Here is a 9,529-nt window from a genome sequence, read left to right on the forward strand (position 1 = left end):
CAGAGCAGTTTCTCAGAAAGCTTCTATCCAGATTTTATCTGAGGATATTTCCTTTTTCATCATAGCTCTCTATGGGCTTCCAAATATCACTTTGCCAATACCACAAGAACTGTCTTAGCCAAAGTCTTCTTGAGTGGAAAGCTGTAACTCTGTGAGATGATTTCACAGAACACAAAGAAGTTTCTCAGAAACCTTCTTTCTCTTTGTTATCGGAGGATATTTCCTTTGGCCCTATAGTCTTCAAAGGGATCCGAAATATCTGTTCTCAGATTCCACAGAAATAAGGCTAGAAAAGAGATCCACGAAATACAGATGTAACTCTGTGAGATGAATGAACAGAACACTAAGCAGTTTCTCAGAAAGCTTCTTTCCAGATTTCATCTGAGGATATTTCCTTTTTCACCATAGCTCTCTATGGGCTTCCAAATATCACTTTGCCAATTCCACAAGAACTGTCTTAGCGAAAGGTTTCTTGAGGGGAAAGCTGTAACTCTGTGAGATGATTTCACAGAACACAAAGAAGTTTCTCAGAAAGCTTCCTTCTCTTTGTTATCGGAGGATATTTCCTTTGGCCCTATAGTCTTCAAAGGGATCCGAAATATCTGTTCTCAGATTCCACAGAAATAAGGCTAGCAAAGAGATCCACGAAATACAGATGTAACTCTGTGAGTGGAAGTCACACATCACAGAGCAGTTTCTCAGGAAGCTTCTTTCTAGATTTCATCTGAGGATATTTCCTTTTTCACCATAGCCCTCTATGGGCTTCCAAATATCACTTTGCCAATTCCACAAGAACTGTCTTAGCAAAAGGCTTCTTGAGGGGAAAGCTGTAACTCTGTGAGATGATTTCACAGAACACAAAGAAGTTTCTCAGAAAGCTTCCTTCTCTTTGTTATCGGAGGATATTTCCTTTGGCCCTATAGTCTTCAAAGGGATCCGAAATATCTGTTCTCAGATTCCACAGAAATAAGGCTAGCAAAGAGATCCACGAAATACAGATGTAACTCTGTGAGATGAATGAACAGAACACTAAGCAGTTTCTCAGAAAGCTTCTTTCCAGATTTCATCTGAGGATATTTCCTTTTTCACCATAGCCCTATATGGGCTTCCAAACATCACTTTGCCAATTCCACAAGAACTGTCTTATCGAAAGGCTTCTTGAGGGGAAAGCTGTAACTCTGTGAGATGATTTTACAGAACACAAAGAAGTTTCTCAGAAAGCTTCCTTCTCTTTGTTATCGGAGGATATTTCCTTTGGCCCTATAGTCTTCAAAGGGATCCGAAATATCTATTCTCAGATTCCACAGAAATAAGGCTAGCAAAGAGATCCACGAAATACAGATGTAACTCTGTGAGTGGAAGTCACACATCACAGAGCAGTTTCTCAGGAAGCTTCTTTCTAGATCTCATCTGAGGATATTTCCTTTTTCACCATAGCCCTCTATGGGCTTCCAAATATCACTTTGCCAATTCCACAAGAACTGTCTTATCGAAAGGCTTCTTGAGGGGAAAGCTGTAACTCTGTGAGATGATTTCGCAGAACACAAAGAAGTTTCTCAGAAAGCTTCTTTCTCTTTGTTATCGGAGGATATTTCCTTTGGCCCTATAGTCTTCAAAGGGATCCGAAATATCTGTTCTCAGATTCCACAGAAATAAGGCTAGCAAAGAGATCCACGAAATACAGATGTAACTCTGTGAGTGGAAGTCACACGTCACAGAGCAGTTTCTCAGGAAGCTTCTTTCTAGATTTCATCTGAGGATATTTCCTGTTTCACCATAGCCCTCTATGGGCTTCCAAATATCACTTTGCCAATTCCACAAGAACTGTCTTATCGAAAGGCTTCTTGAGGGGAAAGCTGTAACTCTGTGAGATGATTTCACAGAACACAAAGAAGTTTCTCAGAAAGCTTCTTTCTCTTTGTTATCGCAGGATATTTCCTTTGGCCCTATAGTCTTCAAAGGGATCCGAAATATCTGTTCTCAGATTCCAGAGAAATAAGGCTAGCAAAGAGATCCACGAAATACAGATGCAACTCTGTGAGGGGAAGTCACACATCACAGATCAGTTTCTCAGAAAGCTTCTTTCCAGATTTTATCTGAGGATATTTCCTTTTTCACCATAGCTCTCTATGGGCTTCCAAATATCACTTTGCCAATTCCACAAGAACTGTCTTAGCCAAAGTCTTCTTGAGTGGAAAGCTGTAACTCTGTGAGATGATTTCACAGAACACAAAGAAGTTTCTCAGAAATCTTCTTTCTCTTTGTTATCGGAGGATATTTCCTTTGGCCCTATAGTCTTCAAAGGGAACCGAAATATCTGTTCTCAGATTCCACAGAAATAAGGCTAGCAAAGAGATCCACGAAATACAGATGTAACTCTGTGAGATGAATGAACAGAACACTAAGCAGTTTCTCAGAAAGCTTCTTTCCAGATTTCATCCAGGATATTTCCTTTTTCACCATAGCCCTCTATGGGCTTCCAAATATCAATTTGCCAATTCCACAAGAACTGTCTTAGCGAAAGGCTTCTTGAGGGGAAACCTGTAACTCTGTGAGATGATTTCACAGAACACAAAGAAGTTTCTCAGAAAGCTTCTTTCTCTTTGTTATCGCAGGATATTTCCTTTGGCCCTATAGTCTTCAAAGGGATCCGAAATACCTGTTCTCAGATTCCACAGAAATAAGGCTAGCAAAGAGATCCACGAAATACAGATGTAACTCTGTGAGTGGAAGTCACACATCACAGAGCAGTTTCTCAGAAAGCTTCTTTCCAGATTTCATCTGAGGATATTTCCTTTTTCACCATAGCCCTCTATGGGCTTCCAAATATCACTTTGCCAATTACACAAGAACTGTCTTAGCGAAAGTCTTCTTGAGTGGAAAGCTGTAACTCTGTGAGATGATTTCACAGAACACAAAGAAGTTTCTCAGAAAGCTTCTTTCTCTTTGTTATCGGAGGATATTTCCTTTGGCCCTATAGTCTTCAAAGGGATCCGAAATATCTGTTCTCAGATTCCACAGAAATAAGGCTAGCAAAGAGATCCACGAAATACAGATGTAACTCTGTGAGATGAATGAACAGAACACTAAGCAGTTTCTCAGAAAGCTTCTTTCCAGATTTCATCTGAGGATATTTCCTTTTTCAACATAGCCCTCTATGGGCTTCCAAATATCACTTTGCCAATTCCACGAGAACTGTCTTAGCGAAAGGCTTCTTGAGGGGAAAGCTGTAACTCTGTGAGATGATTTCACAGAACACAAAGAAGTTTCTCAGAAAGCTTCCTTCTCTTTGTTATCGGAGGATATTTCCTTTGGCCCTATAGTCTTCAAAGGGATGCGAAATATTTGTTCTCAGATTCCACAGAAAAAAGGCTAGCAAAGAGATCCACGAAATACAGATGTAACTCTGTGAGTGGAAGTAACACATCACAGAGCAGTTTCTCAGAGAGCTTCTTTCTAGATTTCATCTGAGGATATTTCCTTTTTCACCATAGCCCTCTATGGGCTTCCAAATATCACTTTGCCAATTCCACAAGAACTGTCTTAGCGAAAGGCTTCTTGAGGGGAAAGCTGTAACTCTGTGAGATGATTTCACAGAACACAAAGAAGTTTCTCAGAAAGCTTCTTTCTCTTTGTTATCGGAGGATATTTCCTTTGGACTATAGTCTTCAAAGGGATCCGAAATATCTGTTCTCAGATTCCACAGAAATAAGGCTAGCAAAGAGATCCACGAAATACAGATGTAACTCTGTGAGTGGAAGTCACATATCACAGAGCAGTTTCTCAGAAAGCTTCTTTCCAGATTTCATCTGAGGATATTTCCTTTTTCACCATAGCCCTGTATGCGCTTCCAAATATCACTTTGCCAATTCCACAAGAACTGGCTTACCGAAAGGCATCTTGAGGGGAAAGCTGTAACTCTGTGAGATGATTTCACAGAACACAAAGAAGTTTCTCAGAAAGCTTCTTTCTCTTTGTTATCGCAGGATATTTCCTTTGGCCCTATAGTCTTCAAAGGGATCCGAAATATCTGTTCTCAGATTCCACAGAAATAAGGCTAGCAAAGAGATCCACGAAATACAGATGTAACTCTGTGAGGGGAAGTCACACATCACAGAGCAGTTTCTCAGAAAGCTTCTTTCCAGATTTTATCTGAGGATATTTCCTTTTTCACCATAGCTCTCTAAGGGCTTCCAAATATCACTTTACCAATTCCACAAGATCTGTCTTAGCCAAAGTCTTCTTGAGTGGAAAGCTGTAACTCTGTGAGATGATTTCACAGAACACAAAGAAGTTTCTCAGAAATCTTCTTTCTCTTTGTTATCGGAGGATATTTCCTTTGGCCCTATAGTCTTCAAAGGGATCCGAAATATCTGTTCTCAGATTCCACAGAAAAAAGGCTAGCAAAGAGATCCACGAATACAGATGTAACTCTGTGAGTGGAAGTCACACATCACAGAGCAGTTTCTCAGAAAGCTTCTTTCCAGATTTCATCTGAGGATATTTCCTTTTTCACCATAGCCCTCTATGGGCTTCCAAATATCACTTTGCCAATTCCACAAGAACTGTCTTACCGAAAGGCTTCTTGAGGGGAAAGCTGTAACTCTGTGAGATGATTTCACAGAACACAAAGAAGTTTCTCAGAAAGCTTCTTTCTCTTTGTTATCGGAGTATATTTCCTTTGGCCCTATAGTCTTCAAAGGGATCCGAAGTATCTGTTCTCAGATTCCACAGAAATAAGGGTAGCAAAGAGATCCACGAAATACAGATGTAACGCTGTGAGATGAATGAACAGAACACTAAGCAGTTTCTCAGAAAGCTTCATTCCAGATTTCATCTGAGGATATTTCCTTTTTCACCATAGCCCTCTATGGGCTTCCAAATATCACTTTGCCAATTCCACGAGAACTGTCTTAGCGAAAGGCTTCTTGAGGGGAAAGCTGTAACTCTGTGAGATGATTTCACAGAACACAAAGAAGTTTCTCAGAAAGCTTCCTTCTCTTTGTTATCGGAGGATATTTCCTTTGGCCCTATAGTCTTCAAAGTGATGCGAAATATTTGTTCTCAGATTCCACAGAAAAAAGGCTAGCAAAGAGATCAACGAAATACAAATGTAACTCTGTGAGTGGAAGTAACACATCACAGAGCAGTTTCTCAGAGAGCTTCTTTCTAGATTTCATCTGAGGGTATTTCCTTTTTCACCATAGCCCTCTATGGGCTTCCAAATATCACTTTGCCAATTCCACAAGAACTGTCTTATCGAAAGGCTTCTTGAGGGGAAAGCTGTAACTCTGTGAGATGATTTCACAGAACACAAAGAAGTTTCTCAGAAAGCTTCTTGCTCTTTGTTATTGGAGGATATTTCCTTTGGACTATAGTCTTCAAAGGGATCCGAAATATCTGTTCTCAGATTCCACAGAAATAAGGCTAGCAAAGAGATCCACGAAATACAGATGTAACTCTGTGAGTGGAAGTCACACATCACAGAGCAGTTTCTCAGAAAGCTTCTTTCCAGATTTCATCTGAGGATATTTCCTTTTTCACCATAGCCCTCTATGAGCTTCCAAATATCACTTTGCCAATTCCACAAGAACTGGCTTACCGAAAGGCATCTTGAGGGGAAAGCTGTAACTCTGTGAGATGATTTCACAGAACACAAAGAAGTTTCTCAGAAAGCTTCTTTCTCTTTGTTATCGCAGGATATTTCCTTTGGCCCTATAGTCTTCAAAGGGATCCGAAATATCTGTTCTCAGATTCCACAGAAATAAGGCTTGCAAAGAGATCCACGAAATACAGATGTAACTCTGTGAGGGGAAGTCACACATCACAGAGCAGTTTCTCAGAAAGCTTCTTTCCAGATTTTATCTGAGGATATTTCCTTTTTCACCATAGCTCTCTATGGGCTTCCAAATATCACTTTGCCAATTACACAAGAACTGTCTTAGCGAAAGTCTTCTTGAGTGGAAAGCTGTAACTCTGTGAGATGATTTCACAGAACACAAAGAAGTTTCTCAGAAAGCTTCTTTCTCTTTGTTATCGGAGGATATTTCCTTTGGCCCTATAGTCTTCAAAGGGATCCGAAATATCTGTTCTCAGATTCCACAGAAATAAGGCTAGCAAAGAGATCCACGAAATACAGATGTAACTCTGTGAGATGAATGAACAGAACACTAAGCAGTTTCTCAGAAAGCTTCTTTCCAGATTTCATCTGAGGATATTTCCTTTTTCAACATAGCCCTCTATGGGCTTCCAAATATCACTTTGCCAATTCCACGAGAACTGTCTTAGCGAAAGGCTTCTTGAGGGGAAAGCTGTAACTCTGTGAGATGATTTCACAGAACACAAAGAAGTTTCTCAGAAAGCTTCCTTCTCTTTGTTATCGGAGGATATTTCCTTTGGCCCTATAGTCTTCAAAGGGATGCGAAATATTTGTTCTCAGATTCCACAGAAAAAAGGCTAGCAAAGAGATCCACGAAATACAGATGTAACTCTGTGAGTGGAAGTAACACATCACAGAGCAGTTTCTCAGAGAGCTTCTTTCTAGATTTCATCTGAGGATATTTCCTTTTTCACCATAGCCCTCTATGGGCTTCCAAATATCACTTTGCCAATTCCACAAGAACTGTCTTAGCGAAAGGCTTCTTGAGGGGAAAGCTGTAACTCTGTGAGATGATTTCACAGAACACAAAGAAGTTTCTCAGAAAGCTTCTTGCTCTTTGTTATCGGAGGATATTTCCTTTGGACTATAGTCTTCAAAGGGATCCGAAATATCTGTTCTCAGATTCCACAGAAATAAGGCTAGCAAAGAGATCCACGAAATACAGATGTAACTCTGTGAGTGGAAGTCACATATCACAGAGCAGTTTCTCAGAAAGCTTCTTTCCAGATTTCATCTGAGGATATTTCCTTTTTCACCATAGCCCTGTATGCGCTTCCAAATATCACTTTGCCAATTCCACAAGAACTGGCTTACCGAAAGGCATCTTGAGGGGAAAGCTGTAACTCTGTGAGATGATTTCACAGAACACAAAGAAGTTTCTCAGAAAGCTTCTTTCTCTTTGTTATCGCAGGATATTTCCTTTGGCCCTATAGTCTTCAAAGGGATCCGAAATATCTGTTCTCAGATTCCACAGAAATAAGGCTAGCAAAGAGATCCACGAAATACAGATGTAACTCTGTGAGGGGAAGTCACACATCACAGAGCAGTTTCTCAGAAAGCTTCTTTCCAGATTTTATCTGAGGATATTTCCTTTTTCACCATAGCTCTCTAAGGGCTTCCAAATATCACTTTACCAATTCCACAAGATCTGTCTTAGCCAAAGTCTTCTTGAGTGGAAAGCTGTAACTCTGTGAGATGATTTCACAGAACACAAAGAAGTTTCTCAGAAATCTTCTTTCTCTTTGTTATCGGAGGATATTTCCTTTGGCCCTATAGTCTTCAAAGGGATCCGAAATATCTGTTCTCAGATTCCACAGAAATAAGGCTAGCAAAGAGATCCACGAATACAGATGTAACTCTGTGAGTGGAAGTCACACATCACAGAGCAGTTTCTCAGAAAGCTTCTTTCCAGATTTCATCTGAGGATATTTCCTTTTTCACCATAGCCCTCTATGGGCTTCCAAATATCACTTTGCCAATTCCACAAGAACTGTCTTACCGAAAGGCTTCTTGAGGGGAAAGCTGTAACTCTGTGAGATGATTTCACAGAACACAAAGAAGTTTCTCAGAAAGCTTCTTTCTCTTTGTTATCGGAGTATATTTCCTTTGGCCCTATAGTCTTCAAAGGGATCCGAAGTATCTGTTCTCAGATTCCACAGAAATAAGGGTAGCAAAGAGATCCACGAAATACAGATGTAACGCTGTGAGATGAATGAACAGAACACTAAGCAGTTTCTCAGAAAGCTTCATTCCAGATTTCATCTGAGGATATTTCCTTTTTCACCATAGCCCTCTATGGGCTTCCAAATATCACTTTGCCAATTCCACGAGAACTGTCTTAGCGAAAGGCTTCTTGAGGGGAAAGCTGTAACTCTGTGAGATGATTTCACAGAACACAAAGAAGTTTCTCAGAAAGCTTCTCTTTGTTATCGGAGGATATTTCCTTTGGCCCTATAGTCTTCAAAGTGATGCGAAATATTTGTTCTCAGATTCCACAGAAAAAAGGCTAGCAAAGAGATCAACGAAATACAAATGTAACTCTGTGAGTGGAAGTAACACATCACAGAGCAGTTTCTCAGAGAGCTTCTTTCTAGATTTCATCTGAGGGTATTTCCTTTTTCACCATAGCCCTCTATGGGCTTCCAAATATCACTTTGCCAATTCCACAAGAACTGTCTTATCGAAAGGCTTCTTGAGGGGAAAGCTGTAACTCTGTGAGATGATTTCACAGAACACAAAGAAGTTTCTCAGAAAGCTTCTTGCTCTTTGTTATCGGAGGATATTTCCTTTGGACTATAGTCTTCAAAGGGATCCGAAATATCTGTTCTCAGATTCCACAGAAATAAGGCTAGCAAAGAGATCCACGAAATACAGATGTAACTCTGTGAGTGGAAGTCACACATCACAGAGCAGTTTCTCAGAAAGCTTCTTTCCAGATTTCATCTGAGGATATTTCCTTTTTCACCATAGCCCTCTATGAGCTTCCAAATATCACTTTGCCAATTCCACAAGAACTGGCTTACCGAAAGGCATCTTGAGGGGAAAGCTGTAACTCTGTGAGATGATTTCACAGAACACAAAGAAGTTTCTCAGAAAGCTTCTTTCTCTTTGTTATCGCAGGATATTTCCTTTGGCCCTATAGTCTTCAAAGGGATCCGAAATATCTGTTCTCAGATTCCACAGAAATAAGACTTGCAAAGAGATCCACGAAATACAGATGTAACTCTGTGAGGGGAAGTCACACATCACAGAGCAGTTTCTCAGAAAGCTTCTTTCCAGATTTTATCTGAGGATATTTCCTTTTTCACCATAGCTCTCTATGGGCTTCCAAATATCACTTTGCCAATTCCACAAGAACTGTCTTAGCCAAAGTCTTCTTGAGTGGAAAGCTGTAACTCTGTGAGATGATTTCACAGAACACAAAGAAGTTTCTCAGAAATCTTCTTTCTCTTTGTTATGGGAGGATATTTCCTTTGGCCCTATAGTCTTCAAAGGGATCCGAAATATCTGTTCTCAGATTCCACAGAAATAAGGCTAGCAAAGAGATCCACGAAATACAGATGTAACTCTGTGAGATGAATGAACAGAACACTAAGCAGTTTCTCAGAAAGCTTCTTTCCAGATTTCATCCAGGATATTTCCTTTTTCACCATAGCCCTCTATGGGCTTCCAAATATCACTTTGCCAATTCCACAAGAACTGTCTTAGCGAAAGGCTTCTTGAGGGGAAAGCTGTAACTCTGTGAGATGATTTCACAGAACACAAAGAAGTTTCTCAGAAAGCTTCTTTCTCTTTGTTATCGCAGGATATTTCCTTTGGCCCGATAGTCTTCAAAGGGATCCGAAATATCTGTTCTCAGATTCCATAGAA

Source organism: Macaca nemestrina, chromosome 8 (genome assembly GCF_043159975.1).
Source record: "Macaca nemestrina isolate mMacNem1 chromosome 8, mMacNem.hap1, whole genome shotgun sequence".
NCBI classification, from domain to species: Eukaryota; Metazoa; Chordata; class Mammalia; order Primates; family Cercopithecidae; genus Macaca; species Macaca nemestrina.